We start from the raw sequence: 22,698 nt of genomic DNA on the forward strand, positions 1-22,698 counted from the left end.
TGGCTTTTGGGAGTCGCGGCGTTGATTCTTATATAGATAATGCGCGCTAATGCTTGCGGATGCGATCATACCAGCACTAATGCACCGGATCCCATCAGAACTCCGAAGTTAAGCGTGCTTGGGCGAGAGTAGTACTAGGATGGGTGACCTCCTGGGAAGTCCTCGTGTTGCATCCCTCTTTTTTTGCGAATTATTTTTTTCGGAGGCCGAAACGATGGAATTTCACCAAAAATCGCTCCGAGTCTTGTTCAAATGCCCGTTTACGCTTACAATTCACCGGTGAAAGTCGAAATTCCGGACCGAGGACGAAATTTACGATTTTACCCTTCCCCCGTTCACCTTGTCGGAATTTCGCCGATCACTCTTCCGAAACCGTCCCAACGCTAAGATCGCGAAAAGTTATTAGGAATTCATATATTTTATGTGATTTTTGGTGCACCGAAGACGTAGTTATGGCTTTTGGGAGTCGCGGCGTTGATTCTTATATAGATAATGCGCGCTAATGCTTGCGGATGCGATCATACCAGCACTAATGCACCGCATCCCATCAGAACTCCGAAGTTAAGCGTGCTTGGGCGAGAGTAGTACTAGGATGGGTGACCTCCTGGGAAGTCCTCGTGTTGCATCCCTCTTTTTTTGCGAATTATTTTTTTCGGAGGCCGAAACGATGGAATTTCACCAAAAATCGCTCCGAGTCTTGTTCAAATGCCCGTTTACGCTTACAATTCACCGGTGAAAGTCGAAATTCCGGACCGAGGGCGAAATTTACGATTTTACCCTTCCCCCGTTCACCTTGTCGGAATTTCGCCGATCACTCTTTCGAAACCGTCCCAACGCGAAGATCGCGAAAAGTTATTAGGAATTCATATATTTTATGTGATTTTTGGTGCACCGAAGACGTAGTTATGGCTTTTGGGAGTCGCGGCGTTGATTCTTATATAGATAATGCGCGCTAATGCTTGCGGATGCGATCATACCAGCACTAATGCACCGCATCCCATCAGAACTCCTAAGTTAAGCGTGCTTGGGCGAGAGTAGTACTAGGATGGGTGACCTCCTGGGAAGTCCTCGTGTTGCATCCCTCTTTTTTTGCGAATTATTTTTTTCGGAGGCCGAAACGATGGAATTTCACCAAAAATCGCTCCGAGTCTTGTTCAAATGCCCGTTTACGCTTACAATTCACCGGTGAAAGTCGAAATTCCGGACCGAGGGCGAAATTTACGATTTTACCCTTCCCCCGTTCACCTTGTCGGAATTTCGCCGATCACTCTTCCGAAACCGTCCCAACGCGAAGATCGCGAAAAGTTATTAGGAATTCATATATTTTATGTGATTTTTGGTGCACCGCAGACGTAGTTATGGCTTTTGTGAGTCGCGGCGTTGATTCTTATATAGATAATGCGCGCTAATGCTTGCGGATGCGATCATACCAGCACTAATGCACCGGATCCCATCAGAACTCCGAAGTTAAGCGTGCTTGGGCGAGAGTAGTACTAGGATGGGTGACCTCCTGGGAAGTCCTCGTGTTGCATCCCTCTTTTTTTGCGAATTATTTTTTTCGGAGGCCGAAACGATGGAATTTCACCAAAAATCGCTCCGAGTCTTGTTCAAATGCCCGTTTACGCTTACAATTCACCGGTGAAAGTCGAAATTCCGGACCGAGGGCGAAATTTACGATTTTACCCTTCCCCCGTTCACCTTGTCGGAATTTCGCCGATCACTCTTCCGAAACCGTCCCAACGCGAAGATCGCGAAAAGTTATTAGGAATTCATATATTTTATGTGATTTTTGGTGCACCGAAGACGTAGTTATGGCTTTTGGGAGTCGCGTCGTTGATTCTAATATAGATAATGCGCGCTAATGCTTGCGGATGCGATCATACCAGCACTAATGCACCGGATCTCATCAGAACTCCGAAGTTAAGCGTGCTTGGGCGAGAGTAGTACTAGGATGGGTGACCTCCTGGGAAGTCCTCTTGTTGCATCCCTCTTTTTTTGCGAATTATTTTTTTCGGAGGCCGAAACGATGGAATTTCACCAAAAATCGCTCCGAGTCTTGTTCAAATGCCCGTTTACGCTTACAATTCACCGGTGAAAGTCGAAATTCCGGACCGAGGGCGAAATTTACGATTTTACCCTTCCCCCGTTCACCTTGTCGGAATTTCGCCGATCACTCTTCCGAAACCGTCCCAACGCGAAGATCGCGAAAAGTTATTAGGAATTCATATATTTTATGTGATTTTTGGTGCACCGAAGACGTAGTTATGGCTTTTGGGAGTCGCGGCGTTGATTCTTATATAGATAATGCGCGCTAATGCTTGCGGATGCGATCATACCAGCACTAATGCACCGGATCCCATCAGAACTCCGAAGTTAAGCGTGCTTGGGCGAGAGTAGTACTAGGATGGGTGACCTCCTGGGAAGTCCTCGTGTTGCATCCCTCTTTTTTTGCGAATTATTTTTTTCGGAGGCCGAAACGATGGAATTTCACCAAAAATCGCTCCGAGTCTTGTTCAAATGCCCGTTTACGCTTACAATTCACCGGTGAAAGTCGAAATTCCGGACCGAGGGCGAAATTTACGATTTTACCCTTCCCCCGTTCACCTTGTCGGAATTTCGCCGATCACTCTTCCGAAACCGTCCCAACGCGAAGATCGCGAAAAGTTATTAGGAATTCATATATTTTATGTGATTTTTGGTGCACCGAAGACGTAGTTATGGCTTTTGGGAGTCGCGGCGTTGATTCTTATATAGATAATGCGCGCTAATGCTTGCGGATGCGATCATACCAGCACTAATGCACCGGATCCCATCAGAACTCCGAAGTTAAGCGTGCTTGGGCGAGAGTAGTACTAGGATGGGTGACCTCCTGGGAAGTCCTCGTGTTGCATCCCTCTTTTTTTGCGAATTATTTTTTTCGGAGGCCGAAACGATGGAATTTCACCAAAAATCGCTCCGAGTCTTGTTCAAATGCCCGTTTACGCTTACAATTCACCGGTGAAAGTCGAAATTCCGGACCGAGGGCGAAATTTACGATTTTACCTTTCCCCCGTTCACCTTGTCGGAATTTCGCCGATCACTCTTCCGAAACCGTCCCAACGCGAATATCGCGAAAAGTTATTAGGAATTCATATATTTTATGTGATTTTTGGTGCACCGAAGACGTAGTTATGGCTTTTCGGAGTCGCGGCGTTGATTCTTATATAGATAATGCGCGCTAATGCTTGCGGATGCGATCATACCAGCACTAATGCACCGGATCTCATCAGAACTCCGAAGTTAAGCGTGCTTGGGCGAGAGTAGTACTAGGATGGGTGACCTCCTGGGAAGTCCTCGTGTTGCATCCCTCTTTTTTTGCGAATTATTTTTTTCGGAGGCCGAAACGATGGAATTTCACCAAAAATCGCTCCGAGTCTTGTTCAAATGCCCGTTTACGCTTACAATTCACCGGTGAAAGTCGAAATTCCGGACCGAGGGCGAAATTTACGATTTTACAATTCCCCCGTTCACCTTGTCGAAATTTCGCCGATCACTCTTGCGAAACCGTCCCAACGCGAAGATCGCGAAAAGTTATTAGGAATTCATATATTTTATGTGATTTTTGGTGCACCGAAGACGTAGTTATGGCTTTTGGGAGTCGCGGCGTTGATTCTTATATAGATAATGCGCGCTAATGCTTGCGGATGCGATCATACCAGCACTAATGCACCGGATCCCATCAGAACTCCGAAGTTAAGCGTGCTTGGGCGAGAGTAGTACTAGGATGGGTGACCTCCTGGGAAGTCCTCGTGTTGCATCCCTCTTTTTTTGCGAATTATTTTTTTCGGAGGCCGAAACGATGGAATTTCACCAAAAATCGCTCCGAGTCTTGTTCAAATGCCCGTTTACGCTTACAATTCACCGGTGAAAGTCGAAATTCCGGACCGAGGACGAAATTTACGATTTTACCCTTCCCCCGTTCACCTTGTCGGAATTTCGCCGATCACTCTTCCGAAACCGTCCCAACGCGAAGATCGCGAAAAGTTATTAGGAATTCATATATTTTATGTGATTTTTGGTGCACCGAAGACGTAGTTATGGCTTTTGGGAGTCGCGGCGTTGATTCTTATATAGATAATGCGCGCTAATGCTTGCGGATGCGATCATACCAGCACTAATGCACCGCATCCCATCAGAACTCCGAAGTTAAGCGCGCTTGGGCGAGAGTAGTACTAGGATGGGTGACCTCCTGGGAAGTCCTCGTGTTGCATCCCTCTTTTTTTGCGAATTATTTTTTTCGGAGGCCGAAACGATGGAATTTCACCAAAAATCGCTCCGAGTCTTGTTCAAATGCCCGTTTACGCTTACAATTCACCGGTGAAAGTCGAAATTCCGGACCGAGGGCGAAATTTACGATTTTACCCTTCCCCCGTTCACCTTGTCGGAATTTCGCCGATCACTCTTTCGAAACCGTCCCAACGCGAAGATCGCGAAAAGTTATTAGGAATTCATATATTTTATGTGATTTTTGGTGCACCGAAGACGTAGTTATGGCTTTTGGGAGTCGCGGCGTTGATTCTTATATAGATAATGCGCGCTAATGCTTGCGGATGCGATCATACCAGCACTAATGCACCGCATCCCATCAGAACTCCTAAGTTAAGCGTGCTTGGGCGAGAGTAGTACTAGGATGGGTGACCTCCTGGGAAGTCCTCGTGTTGCATCCCTCTTTTTTTGCGAATTATTTTTTTCGGAGGCCGAAACGATGGAATATCACCAAAAATCGATCCGAGCCTTGTTCAAATGCTCGTTTACGCTTACAATTCACCGGTGAAAGTCGAAATTCCGGACCGAGGGCGAAATTTACGATTTTACCTTTCCCCCGTTCACCTTGTCGGAATTTCGCCGATCACTCTTCCGAAACAGTCCCAACGCGAAGATCGCGAAAAGTTATTAGGAATTCATATATTTTATGTGATTTTTGGTGCACCGAAGACGTAGTTATGGCTTTTGGGAGTCGCGGCGTTGATTCTTATATAGATAATGCGCGCTAATGCTTGCGGATGCGATCATACCAGCACTAATGCACCGGATCCCATCAGAACTCCGAAGTTAAGCGTGCTTGGGCGAGAGTAGTACTAGGATGGGTGACCTCCTGGGATGTCCTCGTGTTGCATCCCTCTTTTTTTGCGAATTATTTTTTTCGGAGGCCGAAACGATGGAATTTCACCAAAAATCGCTCCGAGTCTTGTTCAAATGCCCGTTTACGCTTACAATTCACCGGTGAAAGTCGAAATTCCGGACCGAGGGCGAAATTTACGATTTTACCCTTCCCCCGTTCACCTTGTCGGAATTTCGCCGATCACTCTTCCGAAACCGTCCCAACGCGAAGATCGCGAAAAGTTATTAGGAATTCATATATTTTATGTGATTTTTGGTGCACCGAAGACGTAGTTATGGCTTTTGGGAGTCGCGGCGTTGATTCTTATATAGATAATGCGCGCTAATGCTTGCGGATGCGATCATACCAGCACTAATGCACCGGATCCCATCAGAACTCCGAAGTTAAGCGTGCTTGGGCGAGAGTAGTACTAGGATGGGTGACCTCCTGGGAAGTCCTCGTGTTGCATCCCTCTTTTTTTGCGAATTATTTTTTTCGGAGGCCGAAACGATGGAATTTCACCAAAAATCGCTCCGAGTCTTGTTCAAATGCCCGTTTACGCTTACAATTCACCGGTGAAAGTCGAAATTCCGGACCGAGGGCGAAATTTACGATTTTACCTTTCCCCCGTTCACCTTGTCGGAATTTCGCCGATCACTCTTCCGAAACCGTCCCAACGCGAATATCGCGAAAAGTTATTAGGAATTCATATATTTTATGTGATTTTTGGTGCACCGAAGACGTAGTTATGGCTTTTCGGAGTCGCGGCGTTGATTCTTATATAGATAATGCGCGCTAATGCTTGCGGATGCGATCATACCAGCACTAATGCACCGGATCTCATCAGAACTCCGAAGTTAAGCGTGCTTGGGCGAGAGTAGTACTAGGATGGGTGACCTCCTGGGAAGTCCTCGTGTTGCATCCCTCTTTTTTTGCGAATTATTTTTTTCGGAGGCCGAAACGATGGAATTTCACCAAAAATCGCTCCGAGTCTTGTTCAAATGCCCGTTTACGCTTACAATTCACCGGTGAAAGTCGAAATTCCGGACCGAGGGCGAAATTTACGATTTTACAATTCCCCCGTTCACCTTGTCGAAATTTCGCCGATCACTCTTGCGAAACCGTCCCAACGCGAAGATCGCGAAAAGTTATTAGGAATTCATATATTTTATGTGATTTTTGGTGCACCGAAGACGTAGTTATGGCTTTTGGGAGTCGCGGCGTTGATTCTTATATAGATAATGCGCGCTAATGCTTGCGGATGCGATCATACCAGCACTAATGCACCGGATCCCATCAGAACTCCGAAGTTAAGCGTGCTTGGGCGAGAGTAGTACTAGGATGGGTGACCTCCTGGGAAGTCCTCGTGTTGCATCCCTCTTTTTTTGCGAATTATTTTTTTCGGAGGCCGAAACGATGGAATTTCACCAAAAATCGCTCCGAGTCTTGTTCAAATGCCCGTTTACGCTTACAATTCACCGGTGAAAGTCGAAATTCCGGACCGAGGACGAAATTTACGATTTTACCCTTCCCCCGTTCACCTTGTCGGAATTTCGCCGATCACTCTTCCGAAACCGTCCCAACGCGAAGATCGCGAAAAGTTATTAGGAATTCATATATTTTATGTGATTTTTGGTGCACCGAAGACGTAGTTATGGCTTTTGGGAGTCGCGGCGTTGATTCTTATATAGATAATGCGCGCTAATGCTTGCGGATGCGATCATACCAGCACTAATGCACCGCATCCCATCAGAACTCCGAAGTTAAGCGCGCTTGGGCGAGAGTAGTACTAGGATGGGTGACCTCCTGGGAAGTCCTCGTGTTGCATCCCTCTTTTTTTGCGAATTATTTTTTTCGGAGGCCGAAACGATGGAATTTCACCAAAAATCGCTCCGAGTCTTGTTCAAATGCCCGTTTACGCTTACAATTCACCGGTGAAAGTCGAAATTCCGGACCGAGGGCGAAATTTACGATTTTACCCTTCCCCCGTTCACCTTGTCGGAATTTCGCCGATCACTCTTTCGAAACCGTCCCAACGCGAAGATCGCGAAAAGTTATTAGGAATTCATATATTTTATGTGATTTTTGGTGCACCGAAGACGTAGTTATGGCTTTTGGGAGTCGCGGCGTTGATTCTTATATAGATAATGCGCGCTAATGCTTGCGGATGCGATCATACCAGCACTAATGCACCGCATCCCATCAGAACTCCTAAGTTAAGCGTGCTTGGGCGAGAGTAGTACTAGGATGGGTGACCTCCTGGGAAGTCCTCGTGTTGCATCCCTCTTTTTTTGCGAATTATTTTTTTCGGAGGCCGAAACGATGGAATATCACCAAAAATCGATCCGAGCCTTGTTCAAATGCTCGTTTACGCTTACAATTCACCGGTGAAAGTCGAAATTCCGGACCGAGGGCGAAATTTACGATTTTACCTTTCCCCCGTTCACCTTGTCGGAATTTCGCCGATCACTCTTCCGAAACAGTCCCAACGCGAAGATCGCGAAAAGTTATTAGGAATTCATATATTTTATGTGATTTTTGGTGCACCGAAGACGTAGTTATGGCTTTTGGGAGTCGCGGCGTTGATTCTTATATAGATAATGCGCGCTAATGCTTGCGGATGCGATCATACCAGCACTAATGCACCGGATCCCATCAGAACTCCGAAGTTAAGCGTGCTTGGGCGAGAGTAGTACTAGGATGGGTGACCTCCTGGGATGTCCTCGTGTTGCATCCCTCTTTTTTTGCGAATTATTTTTTTCGGAGGCCGAAACGATGGAATTTCACCAAAAATCGCTCCGAGTCTTGTTCAAATGCCCGTTTACGCTTACAATTCACCGGTGAAAGTCGAAATTCCGGACCGAGGGCGAAATTTACGATTTTACCCTTCCCCCGTTCACCTTGTCGGAATTTCGCCGATCACTCTTCCGAAACCGTCCCAACACGAAGATCGCGAAAAGTTATTAGGAATTCATATATTTTATGTGATTTTTGGTGCACCGAAGACGTAGTTATGGCTTTTGGGAGTCGCGGCGTTGATTCTTATATAGATAATGCGCGCTAATGCTTGCGGATGCGATCATACCAGCACTAATGCACCGGATCCCATCAGAACTCCGAAGTTAAGCGTGCTTGGGCGAGAGTAGTACTAGGATGGGTGACCTCCTGGGAAGTCCTCGTGTTGCATCCCTCTTTTTTTGCGAATTATTTTTTTCGGAGGCCGAAACGATGGAATTTCACCAAAAATCGCTCCGAGTCTTGTTCAAATGCCCGTTTACGCTTACAATTCACCGGTGAAAGTCGAAATTCCGGACCGAGGGCGAAATTTACGATTTTACCTTTCCCCCGTTCACCTTGTCGGAATTTCGCCGATCACTCTTCCGAAACCGTCCCAACGCGAATATCGCGAAAAGTTATTAGGAATTCATATATTTTATGTGATTTTTGGTGCACCGAAGACGTAGTTATGGCTTTTCGGAGTCGCGGCGTTGATTCTTATATAGATAATGCGCGCTAATGCTTGCGGATGCGATCATACCAGCACTAATGCACCGGATCTCATCAGAACTCCGAAGTTAAGCGTGCTTGGGCGAGAGTAGTACTAGGATGGGTGACCTCCTGGGAAGTCCTCGTGTTGCATCCCTCTTTTTTTGCGAATTATTTTTTTCGGAGGCCGAAACGATGGAATTTCACCAAAAATCGCTCCGAGTCTTGTTCAAATGCCCGTTTACGCTTACAATTCACCGGTGAAAGTCGAAATTCCGGACCGAGGGCGAAATTTACGATTTTACAATTCCCCCGTTCACCTTGTCGAAATTTCGCCGATCACTCTTGCGAAACCGTCCCAACGCGAAGATCGCGAAAAGTTATTAGGAATTCATATATTTTATGTGATTTTTGGTGCACCGAAGACGTAGTTATGGCTTTTGGGAGTCGCGGCGTTGATTCTTATATAGATAATGCGCGCTAATGCTTGCGGATGCGATCATACCAGCACTAATGCACCGGATCCCATCAGAACTCCGAAGTTAAGCGTGCTTGGGCGAGAGTAGTACTAGGATGGGTGACCTCCTGGGAAGTCCTCGTGTTGCATCCCTCTTTTTTTGCGAATTATTTTTTTCGGAGGCCGAAACGATGGAATTTCACCAAAAATCGCTCCGAGTCTTGTTCAAATGCCCGTTTACGCTTACAATTCACCGGTGAAAGTCGAAATTCCGGACCGAGGACGAAATTTACGATTTTACCCTTCCCCCGTTCACCTTGTCGGAATTTCGCCGATCACTCTTCCGAAACCGTCCCAACGCGAAGATCGCGAAAAGTTATTAGGAATTCATATATTTTATGTGATTTTTGGTGCACCGAAGACGTAGTTATGGCTTTTGGGAGTCGCGGCGTTGATTCTTATATAGATAATGCGCGCTAATGCTTGCGGATGCGATCATACCAGCACTAATGCACCGCATCCCATCAGAACTCCGAAGTTAAGCGCGCTTGGGCGAGAGTAGTACTAGGATGGGTGACCTCCTGGGAAGTCCTCGTGTTGCATCCCTCTTTTTTTGCGAATTATTTTTTTCGGAGGCCGAAACGATGGAATTTCACCAAAAATCGCTCCGAGTCTTGTTCAAATGCCCGTTTACGCTTACAATTCACCGGTGAAAGTCGAAATTCCGGACCGAGGGCGAAATTTACGATTTTACCCTTCCCCCGTTCACCTTGTCGGAATTTCGCCGATCACTCTTTCGAAACCGTCCCAACGCGAAGATCGCGAAAAGTTATTAGGAATTCATATATTTTATGTGATTTTTGGTGCACCGAAGACGTAGTTATGGCTTTTGGGAGTCGCGGCGTTGATTCTTATATAGATAATGCGCGCTAATGCTTGCGGATGCGATCATACCAGCACTAATGCACCGCATCCCATCAGAACTCCTAAGTTAAGCGTGCTTGGGCGAGAGTAGTACTAGGATGGGTGACCTCCTGGGAAGTCCTCGTGTTGCATCCCTCTTTTTTTGCGAATTATTTTTTTCGGAGGCCGAAACGATGGAATATCACCAAAAATCGATCCGAGCCTTGTTCAAATGCTCGTTTACGCTTACAATTCACCGGTGAAAGTCGAAATTCCGGACCGAGGGCGAAATTTACGATTTTACCTTTCCCCCGTTCACCTTGTCGGAATTTCGCCGATCACTCTTCCGAAACAGTCCCAACGCGAAGATCGCGAAAAGTTATTAGGAATTCATATATTTTATGTGATTTTTGGTGCACCGAAGACGTAGTTATGGCTTTTGGGAGTCGCGGCGTTGATTCTTATATAGATAATGCGCGCTAATGCTTGCGGATGCGATCATACCAGCACTAATGCACCGGATCCCATCAGAACTCCGAAGTTAAGCGTGCTTGGGCGAGAGTAGTACTAGGATGGGTGACCTCCTGGGATGTCCTCGTGTTGCATCCCTCTTTTTTTGCGAATTATTTTTTTCGGAGGCCGAAACGATGGAATTTCACCAAAAATCGCTCCGAGTCTTGTTCAAATGCCCGTTTACGCTTACAATTCACCGGTGAAAGTCGAAATTCCGGACCGAGGGCGAAATTTACGATTTTACCCTTCCCCCGTTCACCTTGTCGGAATTTCGCCGATCACTCTTCCGAAACCGTCCCAACGCGAAGATCGCGAAAAGTTATTAGGAATTCATATATTTTATGTGATTTTTGGTGCACCGAAGACGTAGTTATGGCTTTTGGGAGTCGCGGCGTTGATTCTTATATAGATAATGCGCGCTAATGCTTGCGGATGCGATCATACCAGCACTAATGCACCGGATCCCATCAGAACTCCGAAGTTAAGCGTGCTTGGGCGAGAGTAGTACAAGGATGAGTGACCTCCTGGGAAGTCCTCGTGTTGCATCCCTCTTTTTTTGCGAATTATTTTTTTCGGAGGCCGAAACGATGGAATTTCACCAAAAATCGCTCCGAGTCTTGTTCAAATGCCCGTTTACGCTTACAATTCACCGGTGAAAGTCGAAATTCCGGACCGAGGGCGAAATTTACGATTTTACAATTCCCCCGTTCACCTTGTCAAAATTTCGCCGATCACTCTTGCGAAACCGTTACAACGCGAAGATCGCGAAAAGTTATTAGGAATTCATATATTTTATGTGATTTTTGGTGCACCGAAGACGTAGTTATGGCTTTTGGGAGTCGCGGCGTTGATTCTTATATAGATAATGCGCGCTAATGCTTGCGGATGCGATCATACCAGCACTAATGCACCGGATCCCATCAGAACTCCGAAGTTAAGCGTGCTTGGGCGAGAGTAGTACTAGGATGGGTGACCTCCTGGGAAGTCCTCGTGTTGCATCCCTCTTTTTTTGCGAATTATTTTTTTCGGAGGCCGAAACGATGGAATTTCACCAAAAATCGCTCCGAGTCTTGTTCAAATGCCCGTTTACGCTTACAATTCACCGGTGAAAGTCGAAATTCCGGACCGAGGGCGAAATTTACGATTTTACCCTTCCCCCGTTCACCTTGTCGGAATTTCGGCGATCACTCTTCCGAAACCGTCCCAACGCGAAGATCGCGAAAAGTTATTAGGAATTCATATATTTTATGTGATTTTTGGTGCACCGAAGACGTAGTTATGGCTTTTGGGAGTCGCGGCGTTGATTCTTATATAGATAATGCGCGCTAATGCTTGCGGATGCGATCATACCAGCACTAATGCACCGGATCTCATCAGAACTCCGAAGTTAAGCGTGCTTGCGCGAGAGTAGTACTAGGATGGGTGACCTCCTGGGAAGTCCTCGTGTTGCATCCCTCTTTTTTTGCGAATTATTTTTTTCGGAGGCCGAAACGATGGAATTTCACCAAAAATCGCTCCGAGTCTTGTTCAAATGCCCGTTTACGCTTACAATTCACCGGTGAAAGTCGAAATTCCGGACCGAGGGCGAAATTTACGATTTTACAATTCCCCCGTTCACCTTGTCGAAATTTCGCCGATCACTCTTCCGAAACCGTCCCAACGCGAAGATCGCGAAAAGTTATTAGGAATTCATATATTTTATGTGATTTTTGGTGCACCGAAGACGTAGTTATGGCTTTTGGGAGTCGCGGCGTTGATTCTTATATAGATAATGCGCGCTAATGCTTGCGGATGCGATCATACCAGCACTAATGCACCGGATCCCATCAGAACTCCGAAGTTAAGCGTGCTTGGGCGAGAGTAGTACTAGGATGGGTGACCTCCTGGGAAGTCCTCGTGTTGCATCTCTCTTTTTTTGCGAATTATTTTTTTCGGAGGCCGAAACGATGGAATTTCATCAAAAATCGCTCCGAGTCTTGTTCAAATGCCCGTTTACGCTTACAATTCACCGGTGAAAGTCGAAATTCCGGACCGAGGGCGAAATTTACGATTTTACCCTTCCCCCGTTCACCTTGTCGGAATTTCGCCGATCACTCTTTCGAAACCGTCCCAACGCGAAGATCGCGAAAAGTTATTAGGAATTCATATATTTTATGTGATTTTTGGTGCACCGAAGACGTAGTTATGGCTTTTGGGAGTCGCGGCGTTGATTCTTATATAGATAATGCGCGCTAATGCTTGCGGATGCGATCATACCAGCACTAATGCACCGCATCCCATCAGAACTCCTAAGTTAAGCGTGCTTGGGCGAGAGTAGTACTAGGATGGGTGACCTCCTGGGAAGTCCTCGTGTTGCATCCCTCTTTTTTTGCGAATTATTTTTTTCGGAGGCCGAAACGATGGAATATCACCAAAAATCGATCCGAGCCTTGTTCAAATGCTCGTTTACGCTTACAATTCACCGGTGAAAGTCGAAATTCCGGACCGAGGGCGAAATTTACGATTTTACCTTTCCCCCGTTCACCTTGTCGGAATTTCGCCGATCACTCTTCCGAAACAGTCCCAACGCAAAGATCGCGAAAAGTTATTAGGAATTCATATATTTTATGTGATTTTTGGTGCACCGAAGACGTAGTTATGGCTTTTGGGAGTCGCGGCGTTGATTCTTATATAGATAATGCGCGCTAATGCTTGCGGATGCGATCATACCAGCACTAATGCACCGGATCCCATCAGAACTCCGAAGTTAAGCGTGCTTGGGCGAGAGTAGTACTAGGATGGGTGACCTCCTGGGATGTCCTCGTGTTGCATCCCTCTTTTTTTGCGAATTATTTTTTTCGGAGGCCGAAACGATGGAATTTCACCAAAAATCGCTCCGAGTCTTGTTCAAATGCCCGTTTACGCTTACAATTCACCGGTGAAAGTCGAAATTCCGGACCGAGGGCGAAATTTACGATTTTACCCTTCCCCCGTTCACCTTGTCGGAATTTCGCCGATCACTCTTCCGAAACCGTCCCAACGCGAAGATCGCGAAAAGTTATTAGGAATTCATATATTTTATGTGATTTTTGGTGCACCGAAGACGTAGTTATGGCTTTTGGGAGTCGCGGCGTTGATTCTTATATAGATAATGCGCGCTAATGCTTGCGGATGCGATCATACCAGCACTAATGCACCGGATCCCATCAGAACTCCGAAGTTAAGCGTGCTTGGGCGAGAGTAGTACAAGGATGGGTGACCTCCTGGGAAGTCCTCGTGTTGCATCCCTCTTTTTTTGCGAATTATTTTTTTCGGAGGCCGAAACGATGGAATTTCACCAAAAATCGCTCCGAGTCTTGTTCAAATGCCCGTTTACGCTTACAATTCACCGGTGAAAGTCGAAATTCCGGACCGAGGGCGAAATTTACGATTTTACAATTCCCCCGTTCACCTTGTCAAAATTTCGCCGATCACTCTTGCGAAATCGTTACAACGCGAAGATCGCGAAAAGTTATTAGGAATTCATATATTTTATGTGATTTTTGGTGCACCGAAGACGTAGTTATGGCTTTTGGGAGTCGCGGCGTTGATTCTTATATAGATAATGCGCGCTAATGCTTGCGGATGCGATCATACCAGCACTAATGCACCGGATCCCATCAGAACTCCGAAGTTAAGCGTGCTTGGGCGAGAGTAGTACTAGGATGGGTGACCTCCTGGGAAGTCCTCGTGTTGCATCCCTCTTTTTTTGCGAATTATTTTTTTCGGAGGCCGAAACGATGGAATTTCACCAAAAATCGCTCCGAGTCTTGTTCAAATGCCCGTTTACGCTTACAATTCACCGGTGAAAGTCGAAATTCCGGACCGAGGGCGAAATTTACGATTTTACCCTTCCCCCGTTCACCTTGTCGGAATTTCGGCGATCACTCTTCCGAAACCGTCCCAACGCGAAGATCGCGAAAAGTTATTAGGAATTCATATATTTTATGTGATTTTTGGTGCACCGAAGACGTAGTTATGGCTTTTGGGAGTCGCGGCGTTGATTCTTATATAGATAATGCGCGCTAATGCTTGCGGATGCGATCATACCAGCACTAATGCACCGGATCTCATCAGAACTCCGAAGTTAAGCGTGCTTGCGCGAGAGTAGTACTAGGATGGGTGACCTCCTGGGAAGTCCTCGTGTTGCATCCCTCTTTTTTTGCGAATTATTTTTTTCGGAGGCCGAAACGATGGAATTTCACCAAAAATCGCTCCGAGTCTTGTTCAAATGCCCGTTTACGCTTACAATTCACCGGTGAAAGTCGAAATTCCGGACCGAGGGCGAAATTTACGATTTTACAATTCCCCCGTTCACCTTGTCGAAATTTCGCCGATCACTCTTCCGAAACCGTCCCAACGCGAAGATCGCGAAAAGTTATTAGGAATTCATATATTTTATGTGATTTTTGGTGCACCGAAGACGTAGTTATGGCTTTTGGGAGTCGCGGCGTTGATTCTTATATAGATAATGCGCGCTAATGCTTGCGGATGCGATCATACCAGCACTAATGCACCGGATCCCATCAGAACTCCGAAGTTAAGCGTGCTTGGGCGAGAGTAGTACTAGGATGGGTGACCTCCTGGGAAGTCCTCGTGTTGCATCCCTCTTTTTTTGCGAATTATTTTTTTCGGAGGCCGAAACGATGGAATTTCATCAAAAATCGCTCCGAGTCTTGTTCAAATGCCCGTTTACGCTTACAATTCACCGGTGAAAGTCGAAATTCCGGACCGAGGGCGAAATTTACGATTTTACCCTTCCCCCGTTCACCTTGTCGGAATTTCGCCGATCACTCTTTCGAAACCGTCCCAACGCGAAGATCGCGAAAAGTTATTAGGAATTCATATATTTTATGTGATTTTTGGTGCACCGAAGACGTAGTTATGGCTTTTGGGAGTCGCGGCGTTGATTCTTATATAGATAATGCGCGCTAATGCTTGCGGATGCGATCATACCAGCACTAATGCACCGCATCCCATCAGAACTCCTAAGTTAAGCGTGCTTGGGCGAGAGTAGTACTAGGATGGGTGACCTCCTGGGAAGTCCTCGTGTTGCATCCCTCTTTTTTTGCGAATTATTTTTTTCGGAGGCCGAAACGATGGAATATCACCAAAAATCGATCCGAGCCTTGTTCAAATGCTCGTTTACGCTTACAATTCACCGGTGAAAGTCGAAATTCCGGACCGAGGGCGAAATTTACGATTTTACCTTTCCCCCGTTCACCTTGTCGGAATTTCGCCGATCACTCTTCCGAAACAGTCCCAACGCGAAGATCGCGAAAAGTTATTAGGAATTCATATATTTTATGTGATTTTTGGTGCACCGAAGACGTAGTTATGGCTTTTGGGAGTCGCGGCGTTGATTCTTATATAGATAATGCGCGCTAATGCTTGCGGATGCGATCATACCAGCACTAATGCACCGGATCCCATCAGAACTCCGAAGTTAAGCGTGCTTGGGCGAGAGTAGTACTAGGATGGGTGACCTCCTGGGATGTCCTCGTGTTGCATCCCTCTTTTTTTGCGAATTATTTTTTTCGGAGGCCGAAACGATGGAATTTCACCAAAAATCGCTCCGAGTCTTGTTCAAATGCCCGTTTACGCTTACAATTCACCGGTGAAAGTCGAAATTCCGGACCGAGGGCGAAATTTACGATTTTACCCTTCCCCCGTTCACCTTGTCGGAATTTCGCCGATCACTCTTCCGAAACCGTCCCAACGCGAAGATCGCGAAAAGTTATTAGGAATTCATATATTTTATGTGATTTTTGGTGCACCGAAGACGTAGTTATGGCTTTTGGGAGTCGCGGCGTTGATTCTTATATAGATAATGCGCGCTAATGCTTGCGGATGCGATCATACCAGCACTAATGCACCGGATCCCATCAGAACTCCGAAGTTAAGCGTGCTTGGGCGAGAGTAGTACAAGGATGGGTGACCTCCTGGGAAGTCCTCGTGTTGCATCCCTCTTTTTTTGCGAATTATTTTTTTCGGAGGCCGAAACGATGGAATTTCACCAAAAATCGCTCCGAGTCTTGTTCAAATGCCCGTTTACGCTTACAATTCACCGGTGAAAGTCGAAATTCCGGACCGAGGGCGAAATTTACGATTTTACAATTCCCCCGTTCACCTTGTCAAAATTTCGCCGATCACTCTTGCGAAATCGTTACAACGCGAAGATCGCGAAAAGTTATTAGGAATTCATATATTTTATGTGATTTTTGGTGCACCGAAGACGTAGTTATGGCTTTTGGGAGTCGCGGCGTTGATTCTTATATAGATAATGCGCGCTAATGCTTGCGGATGCGATCATACCAGCACTAATGCACCGGATCCCATCAGAACTCCGAAGTTAAGCGTGCTTGGGCGAGAGTAGTACTAGGATGGGTGACCTCCTGGGAAGTCCTCGTGTTGCATCCCTCTTTTTTTGCGAATTATTTTTTTCGGAGGCCGAAACGATGGAATTTCACCAAAAATCGCTCCGAGTCTTGTTCAAATGCCCGTTTACGCTTACAATTCACCGGTGAAAGTCGAAATTCCGGACCGAGGGCGAAATTTACGATTTTACCCTTCCCCCGTTCACCTTGTCGGAATTTCGGCGATCACTCTTCCGAAACCGTCCCAACGCGAAGATCGCGAAAAGTTATTAGGAATTCATATATTTTATGTGATTTTTGGTGCACCGAAGACGTAGTTATGGCTTTTGGGAGTCGCGGCGTTGATTCTTATATAGATAATGCGCGCTAATGCTTGCGGATGCGATCATACCAGCACTAATGCACCGGATCTCATCAGAACTCCGAAGTTAAGCGTGCTTGCGCGAGAGTAGTACTAGGATGGGTGACCTCCTGGGAAGTCCTCGTGTTGCATCCCTCTTTTTTTGCGAATTATTTTTTTCGGAGGCCGAAACGATGGAATTTCACCAAAAATCGCTCCGAGTCTTGTTCAAATGCCCGTTTACGCTTACAATTCACCGGTGAAAGTCGAAATTCCGGACCGAGGGCGAAATTTACGATTTTACAATTCCCCCGTTCACCTTGTCGAAATTTCGCCGATCACTCTTCCGAAACCGTCCCAACGCGAAGATCGCGAAAAGTTATTAGGAATTCATATATTTTATGTGATTTTTGGTGCACCGAAGACGTAGTTATGGCTTTTGGGAGTCGCGGCGTTGATTCTTATATAGATAATGCGCGCTAATGCTTGCGGATGCGATCATACCAGCACTAATGCACCGGATCCCATCAGAACTCCGAAGTTAAGCGTGCTTGGGCGAGAGTAGTACTAGGATGGGTGACCTCCTGGGAAGTCCTCGTGTTGCATCCCTCTTTTTTTGCGAATTATTTTTTTCGGAGGCCGAAACGATGGAATTTCATCAAAAATCGCTCCGAGTCTTGTTCAAATGCCCGTTTACGCTTACAATTCACCGGTGAAAGTCGAAATTCCGGACCGAGGGCGAAATTTACGATTTTACCCTTCCCCCGTTCACCTTGTCGGAATTTCGCCGATCACTCTTTCGAAACCGTCCCAACGCGAAGATCGCGAAAAGTTATTAGGAATTCATATATTTTATGTGATTTTTGGTGCACCGAAGACGTAGTTATGGCTTTTGGGAGTCGCGGCGTTGATTCTTATATAGATAATGCGCGCTAATGCTTGCGGATGCGATCATACCAGCACTAATGCACCGCATCCCATCAGAACTCCTAAGTTAAGCGTGCTTGGGCGAGAGTAGTACTAGGATGGGTGACCTCCTGGGAAGTCCTCGTGTTGCATCCCTCTTTTTTTGCGAATTATTTTTTTCGGAGGCCGAAACGATGGAATATCACCAAAAATCGATCCGAGCCTTGTTCAAATGCTCGTTTACGCTTACAATTCACCGGTGAAAGTCGAAATTCCGGACCGAGGGCGAAATTTACGATTTTACCTTTCCCCCGTTCACCTTGTCGGAATTTCGCCGATCACTCTTCCGAAACAGTCCCAACGCGAAGATCGCGAAAAGTTATTAGGAATTCATATATTTTATGTGATTTTTGGTGCACCGAAGACGTAGTTATGGCTTTTGGGAGTCGCGGCGTTGATTCTTATATAGATAATGCGCGCTAATGCTTGCGGATGCGATCATACCAGCACTAATGCACCGGATCCCATCAGAACTCCGAAGTTAAGCGTGCTTGGGCGAGAGTAGTACTAGGATGGGTGACCTCCTGGGATGTCCTCGTGTTGCATCCCTCTTTTTTTGCGAATTATTTTTTTCGGAGGCCGAAACGATGGAATTTCACCAAAAATCGCTCCGAGTCTTGTTCAAATGCCCGTTTACGCTTACAATTCACCGGTGAAAGTCGAAATTCCGGACCGAGGGCGAAATTTACGATTTTACCCTTCCCCCGTTCACCTTGTCGGAATTTCGCCGATCACTCTTCCGAAACCGTCCCAACGCGAAGATCGCGAAAAGTTATTAGGAATTCATATATTTTATGTGATTTTTGGTGCACCGAAGACGTAGTTATGGCTTTTGGGAGTCGCGGCGTTGATTCTTATATAGATAATGCGCGCTAATGCTTGCGGATGCGATCATACCAGCACTAATGCACCGGATCCCATCAGAACTCCGAAGTTAAGCGTGCTTGGGCGAGAGTAGTACAAGGATGGGTGACCTCCTGGGAAGTCCTCGTGTTGCATCCCTCTTTTTTTGCGAATTATTTTTTTCGGAGGCCGAAACGATGGAATTTCACCAAAAATCGCTCCGAGTCTTGTTCAAATGCCCGTTTACGCTTACAATTCACCGGTGAAAGTCGAAATTCCGGACCGAGGGCGAAATTTACGATTTTACAATTCCCCCGTTCACCTTGTCAAAATTTCGCCGATCACTCTTGCGAAAACGTTACAACGCGAAGATCGCGAAAAGTTATTAGGAATTCATATATTTTATGTGATTTTTGGTGCACCGAAGACGTAGTTATGGCTTTTGGGAGTCGCGGCGTTGATTCTTATATAGATAATGCGCGCTAATGCTTGCGGATGCGATCATACCAGCACTAATGCACCGGATCCCATCAGAACTCCGAAGTTAAGCGTGCTTGGGCGAGAGTAGTACTAGGATGGGTGACCTCCTGGGAAGTCCTCGTGTTGCATCCCTCTTTTTTTGCGAATTATTTTTTTCGGAGGCCGAAACGATGGAATTTCACCAAAAATCGCTCCGAGTCTTGTTCAAATGCCCGTTTACGCTTACAATTCACCGGTGAAAGTCGAAATTCCGGACCGAGGGCGAAATTTACGATTTTACCCTTCCCCCGTTCACCTTGTCGGAATTTCGGCGATCACTCTTCCGAAACCGTCCCAACGCGAAGATCGCGAAAAGTTATTAGGAATTCATATATTTTATGTGATTTTTGGTGCACCGAAGACGTAGTTATGGCTTTTGGGAGTCGCGGCGTTGATTCTTATATAGATAATGCGCGCTAATGCTTGCGGATGCGATCATACCAGCACTAATGCACCGGATCTCATCAGAACTCCGAAGTTAAGCGTGCTTGCGCGAGAGTAGTACTAGGATGGGTGACCTCCTGGGAAGTCCTCGTGTTGCATCCCTCTTTTTTTGCGAATTATTTTTTTCGGAGGCCGAAACGATGGAATTTCACCAAAAATCGCTCCGAGTCTTGTTCAAATGCCCGTTTACGCTTACAATTCACCGGTGAAAGTCGAAATTCCGGACCGAGGGCGAAATTTACGATTTTACAATTCCCCCGTTCACCTTGTCGAAATTTCGCCGATCACTCTTCCGAAACCGTCCCAACGCGAAGATCGCGAAAAGTTATTAGGAATTCATATATTTTATGTGATTTTTGGTGCACCGAAGACGTAGTTATGGCTTTTGGGAGTCGCGGCGTTGATTCTTATATAGATAATGCGCGCTAATGCTTGCGGATGCGATCATACCAGCACTAATGCACCGCATCCCATCAGAACTCCGAAGTTAAGCGTGCTTGGGCGAGAGTAGTACTAGGATGGGTGACCTCCTGGGAAGTCCTCGTGTTGCATCCCTCTTTTTTTGCGAATTATTTTTTTCGGAGGCCGAAACGATGGAATTTCATCAAAAATCGCTCCGAGTCTTGTTCAAATGCCCGTTTACGCTTACAATTCACCGGTGAAAGTCGAAATTCCGGACCGAGGGCGAAATTTACGATTTTACCCTTCCCCCGTTCACCTTGTCGGAATTTCGCCGATCACTCTTCCGAAACCGTCCCAACGCGAAGATCGCGAAAAGTTATTAGGAATTCATATATTTTATGTGATTTTTGGTGCACCGAAGACGTAGTTATGGCTTTTGGGAGTCGCGGCGTTGATTCTTATATAGATAATGCGCGCTAATGCTTGCGGATGCGATCATACCAGCACTAATGCACCGCATCCCATCAGAACTCCGAAGTTAAGCGTGCTTGGGCGAGAGTAGTACTAGGATGGGTGACCTCCTGGGAAGTCATCGTGTTGCATCCCTCTTTTTTTGCGAATTATTTTTTTCGGAGGCCGAAACGATGGAATTTCACCAAAAATCGCTCCGAGTCTTGTTCAAATGCCCGTTTACGCTTACAATTCACCGGTGAAAGTCGAAATTCCGGACCGAGGGCGAAATTTACGATTTTACCCTTCCCCCGTTCACCTTGTCGGAATTTCGCCGATCACTCTTCCGAAACCGTCCCAACGCGAAGATCGCGAAAAGTTATTAGGAATTCATATATTTTATGTGATTTTTGTTGCACCGAAGACGTAGTTATGGCTTTTGGGAGTCGCGGCGTTGATTCTTATATAGATAATGCGCGCTAATGCTTGCGGATGCGATCATACCAGCACTAATGCACCGGATCCCATCAGAACTCCGAAGTTAAGCGTGCTTGGGCGAGAGTAGTACTAGGATGGGTGACCTCCTGGGAAGTCCTCGTGTTGCATCCCTCTTTTTTTGCGAATTATTTTTTTCGGAGGCCGAAACGATGGAATTTCACCAAAAATCGCTCCGAGTCTTGTTCAAATGCCCGTTTACGCTTACAATTCACCGGTGAAAGTCGAAATTCCGGACCGAGGGCGAAATTTACGATTTTACAATTCCCCCGTTCACCTTGTCGAAATTTCGCCGATCACTCTTGCGAAACCGTTACAACGCGAAGATCGCGAAAAGTTATTAGGAATTCATATATTTTATGTGATTTTTGGTGCACCGAAGACGTAGTTATGGCTTTTGGGAGTCGCGGCGTTGATTCTTATATAGATAATGCGCGCTAATGCTTGCGGATGCGATCATACCAGCACTAATGCACCGGATCCCATCAGAACTCCGAAGTTAAGCGTGCTTGGGCGAGAGTAGTACTAGGATGGGTGACCTCCTGGGAAGTCCTCGTGTTGCATCTTTCTTTTTTTGCGAATTATTTTTTTCGGAGGCCGAAACGATGGAATTTCACCAAAAATCGCTCCGAGTCTTGTTCAAATGCCCGTTTACGCTTACAATTCACCGGTGAAAGTCGAAATTCCGGACCGAGGGCGAAATTTACGATTTTACCCTTCCCCCGTTCACCTTGTCGGAATTTCGCCGATCACTCTTCCGAAACCGTCCCAACGCGAAGATCGCGAAAAGTTATTAGGAATTCATATATTTTATGTGATTTTTGGTGCACCGAAGACGTAGTTATGGCTTTTGGGAGTCGCGGCGTTGATTCTTATATAGATAATGCGCGCTAATGCTTGCGGATGCGATCATACCAGCACTAATGCACCGGATCCCATCAGAACTCCGAAGTTAAGCGTGCTTGCGCGAGAGTAGTACTAGGATGGGTGACCTCCTGGGAAGTCCTCGTGTTGTATCCCTCTTTTTTTGCGAATTATTTTTTTCGGAGGCCGAAACGATGGAATTTCACCAAAAATCGCTCCGAGTCTTGTTCAAATGCCCGTTTACGCTTACAATTCACCGGTGAAAGTCGAAATTCCGGACCGAGGGCGAAATTTACGATTTTACCCTTCCCCCGTTCACCTTGTCGGAATTTCGCCGATCACTCTTCCGAAACCGTCCCAACGCGAAGATCGCGAAAAGTTATTAGGAATTCATATATTTTATGTGATTTTTGGTGCACCGAAGACGTAGTTATGGCTTTTGGGAGTCGCGGCGTTGATTCTTATATAGATAATGCGCGCT

The 22,698-nt window shown here is 46.3% G+C and overlaps 50 non-coding genes across 50 annotated transcripts; all 50 read left to right on the top strand.

The window, feature by feature from the left end:
• Positions 1 to 57: 57 nt before the first annotated feature.
• Positions 58 to 176, top strand: LOC149395931 (5S ribosomal RNA). The gene has a single exon (XR_016297494.1). It is a non-coding gene; the product is annotated as a 5S ribosomal RNA (ribosomal RNA).
• A 334-nt stretch (positions 177 to 510) lies between these two features.
• Positions 511 to 629, top strand: LOC149395932 (5S ribosomal RNA). The gene has a single exon (XR_016298807.1). It is a non-coding gene; the product is annotated as a 5S ribosomal RNA (ribosomal RNA).
• A 334-nt stretch (positions 630 to 963) lies between these two features.
• On the top strand, positions 964 to 1,082 carry LOC149395933 (5S ribosomal RNA). Its single transcript, XR_016299155.1, has one exon. It is a non-coding gene; the product is annotated as a 5S ribosomal RNA (ribosomal RNA).
• A 334-nt stretch (positions 1,083 to 1,416) lies between these two features.
• On the top strand, positions 1,417 to 1,535 carry LOC149395934 (5S ribosomal RNA). The gene has a single exon (XR_016297505.1). It is a non-coding gene; the product is annotated as a 5S ribosomal RNA (ribosomal RNA).
• A 334-nt stretch (positions 1,536 to 1,869) lies between these two features.
• LOC149395935 (5S ribosomal RNA) lies at positions 1,870 to 1,988 on the top strand. The gene has a single exon (XR_016298649.1). It is a non-coding gene; the product is annotated as a 5S ribosomal RNA (ribosomal RNA).
• A 334-nt stretch (positions 1,989 to 2,322) lies between these two features.
• On the top strand, positions 2,323 to 2,441 carry LOC149395936 (5S ribosomal RNA). The gene has a single exon (XR_016297516.1). It is a non-coding gene; the product is annotated as a 5S ribosomal RNA (ribosomal RNA).
• A 334-nt stretch (positions 2,442 to 2,775) lies between these two features.
• LOC149395937 (5S ribosomal RNA) lies at positions 2,776 to 2,894 on the top strand. Its single transcript, XR_016297527.1, has one exon. It is a non-coding gene; the product is annotated as a 5S ribosomal RNA (ribosomal RNA).
• Positions 2,895 to 3,228: 334 nt separating this feature from the next.
• LOC149395938 (5S ribosomal RNA) lies at positions 3,229 to 3,347 on the top strand. The gene has a single exon (XR_016297735.1). It is a non-coding gene; the product is annotated as a 5S ribosomal RNA (ribosomal RNA).
• Positions 3,348 to 3,681: 334 nt separating this feature from the next.
• Positions 3,682 to 3,800, top strand: LOC149395939 (5S ribosomal RNA). The gene has a single exon (XR_016297539.1). It is a non-coding gene; the product is annotated as a 5S ribosomal RNA (ribosomal RNA).
• Positions 3,801 to 4,134: 334 nt separating this feature from the next.
• LOC149395940 (5S ribosomal RNA) lies at positions 4,135 to 4,253 on the top strand. The gene has a single exon (XR_016299022.1). It is a non-coding gene; the product is annotated as a 5S ribosomal RNA (ribosomal RNA).
• A 334-nt stretch (positions 4,254 to 4,587) lies between these two features.
• LOC149395941 (5S ribosomal RNA) lies at positions 4,588 to 4,706 on the top strand. Its single transcript, XR_016299156.1, has one exon. It is a non-coding gene; the product is annotated as a 5S ribosomal RNA (ribosomal RNA).
• Positions 4,707 to 5,040: 334 nt separating this feature from the next.
• On the top strand, positions 5,041 to 5,159 carry LOC149395942 (5S ribosomal RNA). Its single transcript, XR_016298422.1, has one exon. It is a non-coding gene; the product is annotated as a 5S ribosomal RNA (ribosomal RNA).
• Positions 5,160 to 5,493: 334 nt separating this feature from the next.
• LOC149395943 (5S ribosomal RNA) lies at positions 5,494 to 5,612 on the top strand. Its single transcript, XR_016297550.1, has one exon. It is a non-coding gene; the product is annotated as a 5S ribosomal RNA (ribosomal RNA).
• A 334-nt stretch (positions 5,613 to 5,946) lies between these two features.
• LOC149395944 (5S ribosomal RNA) lies at positions 5,947 to 6,065 on the top strand. The gene has a single exon (XR_016297736.1). It is a non-coding gene; the product is annotated as a 5S ribosomal RNA (ribosomal RNA).
• A 334-nt stretch (positions 6,066 to 6,399) lies between these two features.
• LOC149395945 (5S ribosomal RNA) lies at positions 6,400 to 6,518 on the top strand. The gene has a single exon (XR_016297561.1). It is a non-coding gene; the product is annotated as a 5S ribosomal RNA (ribosomal RNA).
• Positions 6,519 to 6,852: 334 nt separating this feature from the next.
• Positions 6,853 to 6,971, top strand: LOC149395946 (5S ribosomal RNA). Its single transcript, XR_016299023.1, has one exon. It is a non-coding gene; the product is annotated as a 5S ribosomal RNA (ribosomal RNA).
• Positions 6,972 to 7,305: 334 nt separating this feature from the next.
• Positions 7,306 to 7,424, top strand: LOC149395947 (5S ribosomal RNA). Its single transcript, XR_016299157.1, has one exon. It is a non-coding gene; the product is annotated as a 5S ribosomal RNA (ribosomal RNA).
• Positions 7,425 to 7,758: 334 nt separating this feature from the next.
• LOC149395948 (5S ribosomal RNA) lies at positions 7,759 to 7,877 on the top strand. Its single transcript, XR_016298424.1, has one exon. It is a non-coding gene; the product is annotated as a 5S ribosomal RNA (ribosomal RNA).
• Positions 7,878 to 8,211: 334 nt separating this feature from the next.
• LOC149395949 (5S ribosomal RNA) lies at positions 8,212 to 8,330 on the top strand. The gene has a single exon (XR_016297573.1). It is a non-coding gene; the product is annotated as a 5S ribosomal RNA (ribosomal RNA).
• A 334-nt stretch (positions 8,331 to 8,664) lies between these two features.
• LOC149395950 (5S ribosomal RNA) lies at positions 8,665 to 8,783 on the top strand. The gene has a single exon (XR_016297738.1). It is a non-coding gene; the product is annotated as a 5S ribosomal RNA (ribosomal RNA).
• A 334-nt stretch (positions 8,784 to 9,117) lies between these two features.
• On the top strand, positions 9,118 to 9,236 carry LOC149395951 (5S ribosomal RNA). The gene has a single exon (XR_016297585.1). It is a non-coding gene; the product is annotated as a 5S ribosomal RNA (ribosomal RNA).
• A 334-nt stretch (positions 9,237 to 9,570) lies between these two features.
• On the top strand, positions 9,571 to 9,689 carry LOC149395952 (5S ribosomal RNA). Its single transcript, XR_016299024.1, has one exon. It is a non-coding gene; the product is annotated as a 5S ribosomal RNA (ribosomal RNA).
• Positions 9,690 to 10,023: 334 nt separating this feature from the next.
• LOC149395953 (5S ribosomal RNA) lies at positions 10,024 to 10,142 on the top strand. Its single transcript, XR_016299159.1, has one exon. It is a non-coding gene; the product is annotated as a 5S ribosomal RNA (ribosomal RNA).
• Positions 10,143 to 10,476: 334 nt separating this feature from the next.
• On the top strand, positions 10,477 to 10,595 carry LOC149395954 (5S ribosomal RNA). Its single transcript, XR_016298425.1, has one exon. It is a non-coding gene; the product is annotated as a 5S ribosomal RNA (ribosomal RNA).
• Positions 10,596 to 10,929: 334 nt separating this feature from the next.
• On the top strand, positions 10,930 to 11,048 carry LOC149395955 (5S ribosomal RNA). The gene has a single exon (XR_016298913.1). It is a non-coding gene; the product is annotated as a 5S ribosomal RNA (ribosomal RNA).
• Positions 11,049 to 11,382: 334 nt separating this feature from the next.
• LOC149395956 (5S ribosomal RNA) lies at positions 11,383 to 11,501 on the top strand. The gene has a single exon (XR_016297596.1). It is a non-coding gene; the product is annotated as a 5S ribosomal RNA (ribosomal RNA).
• A 334-nt stretch (positions 11,502 to 11,835) lies between these two features.
• Positions 11,836 to 11,954, top strand: LOC149395957 (5S ribosomal RNA). The gene has a single exon (XR_016298831.1). It is a non-coding gene; the product is annotated as a 5S ribosomal RNA (ribosomal RNA).
• A 334-nt stretch (positions 11,955 to 12,288) lies between these two features.
• LOC149395958 (5S ribosomal RNA) lies at positions 12,289 to 12,407 on the top strand. Its single transcript, XR_016297764.1, has one exon. It is a non-coding gene; the product is annotated as a 5S ribosomal RNA (ribosomal RNA).
• Positions 12,408 to 12,741: 334 nt separating this feature from the next.
• Positions 12,742 to 12,860, top strand: LOC149395959 (5S ribosomal RNA). The gene has a single exon (XR_016299160.1). It is a non-coding gene; the product is annotated as a 5S ribosomal RNA (ribosomal RNA).
• Positions 12,861 to 13,194: 334 nt separating this feature from the next.
• Positions 13,195 to 13,313, top strand: LOC149395960 (5S ribosomal RNA). The gene has a single exon (XR_016298426.1). It is a non-coding gene; the product is annotated as a 5S ribosomal RNA (ribosomal RNA).
• Positions 13,314 to 13,647: 334 nt separating this feature from the next.
• On the top strand, positions 13,648 to 13,766 carry LOC149395961 (5S ribosomal RNA). Its single transcript, XR_016298212.1, has one exon. It is a non-coding gene; the product is annotated as a 5S ribosomal RNA (ribosomal RNA).
• Positions 13,767 to 14,100: 334 nt separating this feature from the next.
• On the top strand, positions 14,101 to 14,219 carry LOC149395962 (5S ribosomal RNA). The gene has a single exon (XR_016297610.1). It is a non-coding gene; the product is annotated as a 5S ribosomal RNA (ribosomal RNA).
• A 334-nt stretch (positions 14,220 to 14,553) lies between these two features.
• LOC149395963 (5S ribosomal RNA) lies at positions 14,554 to 14,672 on the top strand. The gene has a single exon (XR_016298832.1). It is a non-coding gene; the product is annotated as a 5S ribosomal RNA (ribosomal RNA).
• A 334-nt stretch (positions 14,673 to 15,006) lies between these two features.
• On the top strand, positions 15,007 to 15,125 carry LOC149395964 (5S ribosomal RNA). The gene has a single exon (XR_016297622.1). It is a non-coding gene; the product is annotated as a 5S ribosomal RNA (ribosomal RNA).
• A 334-nt stretch (positions 15,126 to 15,459) lies between these two features.
• On the top strand, positions 15,460 to 15,578 carry LOC149395965 (5S ribosomal RNA). The gene has a single exon (XR_016299161.1). It is a non-coding gene; the product is annotated as a 5S ribosomal RNA (ribosomal RNA).
• A 334-nt stretch (positions 15,579 to 15,912) lies between these two features.
• Positions 15,913 to 16,031, top strand: LOC149395966 (5S ribosomal RNA). Its single transcript, XR_016298427.1, has one exon. It is a non-coding gene; the product is annotated as a 5S ribosomal RNA (ribosomal RNA).
• A 334-nt stretch (positions 16,032 to 16,365) lies between these two features.
• Positions 16,366 to 16,484, top strand: LOC149395967 (5S ribosomal RNA). Its single transcript, XR_016298213.1, has one exon. It is a non-coding gene; the product is annotated as a 5S ribosomal RNA (ribosomal RNA).
• Positions 16,485 to 16,818: 334 nt separating this feature from the next.
• LOC149395968 (5S ribosomal RNA) lies at positions 16,819 to 16,937 on the top strand. Its single transcript, XR_016297635.1, has one exon. It is a non-coding gene; the product is annotated as a 5S ribosomal RNA (ribosomal RNA).
• Positions 16,938 to 17,271: 334 nt separating this feature from the next.
• On the top strand, positions 17,272 to 17,390 carry LOC149395969 (5S ribosomal RNA). The gene has a single exon (XR_016298833.1). It is a non-coding gene; the product is annotated as a 5S ribosomal RNA (ribosomal RNA).
• A 334-nt stretch (positions 17,391 to 17,724) lies between these two features.
• LOC149395970 (5S ribosomal RNA) lies at positions 17,725 to 17,843 on the top strand. Its single transcript, XR_016297647.1, has one exon. It is a non-coding gene; the product is annotated as a 5S ribosomal RNA (ribosomal RNA).
• Positions 17,844 to 18,177: 334 nt separating this feature from the next.
• Positions 18,178 to 18,296, top strand: LOC149395971 (5S ribosomal RNA). Its single transcript, XR_016299162.1, has one exon. It is a non-coding gene; the product is annotated as a 5S ribosomal RNA (ribosomal RNA).
• A 334-nt stretch (positions 18,297 to 18,630) lies between these two features.
• LOC149395972 (5S ribosomal RNA) lies at positions 18,631 to 18,749 on the top strand. Its single transcript, XR_016298428.1, has one exon. It is a non-coding gene; the product is annotated as a 5S ribosomal RNA (ribosomal RNA).
• Positions 18,750 to 19,083: 334 nt separating this feature from the next.
• Positions 19,084 to 19,202, top strand: LOC149395973 (5S ribosomal RNA). The gene has a single exon (XR_016298214.1). It is a non-coding gene; the product is annotated as a 5S ribosomal RNA (ribosomal RNA).
• Positions 19,203 to 19,536: 334 nt separating this feature from the next.
• Positions 19,537 to 19,655, top strand: LOC149395974 (5S ribosomal RNA). Its single transcript, XR_016297658.1, has one exon. It is a non-coding gene; the product is annotated as a 5S ribosomal RNA (ribosomal RNA).
• A 334-nt stretch (positions 19,656 to 19,989) lies between these two features.
• LOC149395975 (5S ribosomal RNA) lies at positions 19,990 to 20,108 on the top strand. The gene has a single exon (XR_016298834.1). It is a non-coding gene; the product is annotated as a 5S ribosomal RNA (ribosomal RNA).
• A 334-nt stretch (positions 20,109 to 20,442) lies between these two features.
• LOC149395976 (5S ribosomal RNA) lies at positions 20,443 to 20,561 on the top strand. Its single transcript, XR_016298809.1, has one exon. It is a non-coding gene; the product is annotated as a 5S ribosomal RNA (ribosomal RNA).
• A 334-nt stretch (positions 20,562 to 20,895) lies between these two features.
• Positions 20,896 to 21,014, top strand: LOC149395977 (5S ribosomal RNA). Its single transcript, XR_016299013.1, has one exon. It is a non-coding gene; the product is annotated as a 5S ribosomal RNA (ribosomal RNA).
• A 334-nt stretch (positions 21,015 to 21,348) lies between these two features.
• Positions 21,349 to 21,467, top strand: LOC149395978 (5S ribosomal RNA). Its single transcript, XR_016297669.1, has one exon. It is a non-coding gene; the product is annotated as a 5S ribosomal RNA (ribosomal RNA).
• Positions 21,468 to 21,801: 334 nt separating this feature from the next.
• Positions 21,802 to 21,920, top strand: LOC149395979 (5S ribosomal RNA). The gene has a single exon (XR_016297774.1). It is a non-coding gene; the product is annotated as a 5S ribosomal RNA (ribosomal RNA).
• Positions 21,921 to 22,254: 334 nt separating this feature from the next.
• LOC149395980 (5S ribosomal RNA) lies at positions 22,255 to 22,373 on the top strand. The gene has a single exon (XR_016298914.1). It is a non-coding gene; the product is annotated as a 5S ribosomal RNA (ribosomal RNA).
• Positions 22,374 to 22,698: the final 325 nt, after the last annotated feature.

This window comes from Urtica dioica, chromosome 5 (genome assembly GCF_054948205.1).
Source record: "Urtica dioica subsp. dioica isolate 48M chromosome 5, U.dioica_male_clone48M_v1_H2, whole genome shotgun sequence".
Classification (NCBI taxonomy): Eukaryota; Viridiplantae; Streptophyta; class Magnoliopsida; order Rosales; family Urticaceae; genus Urtica; species Urtica dioica.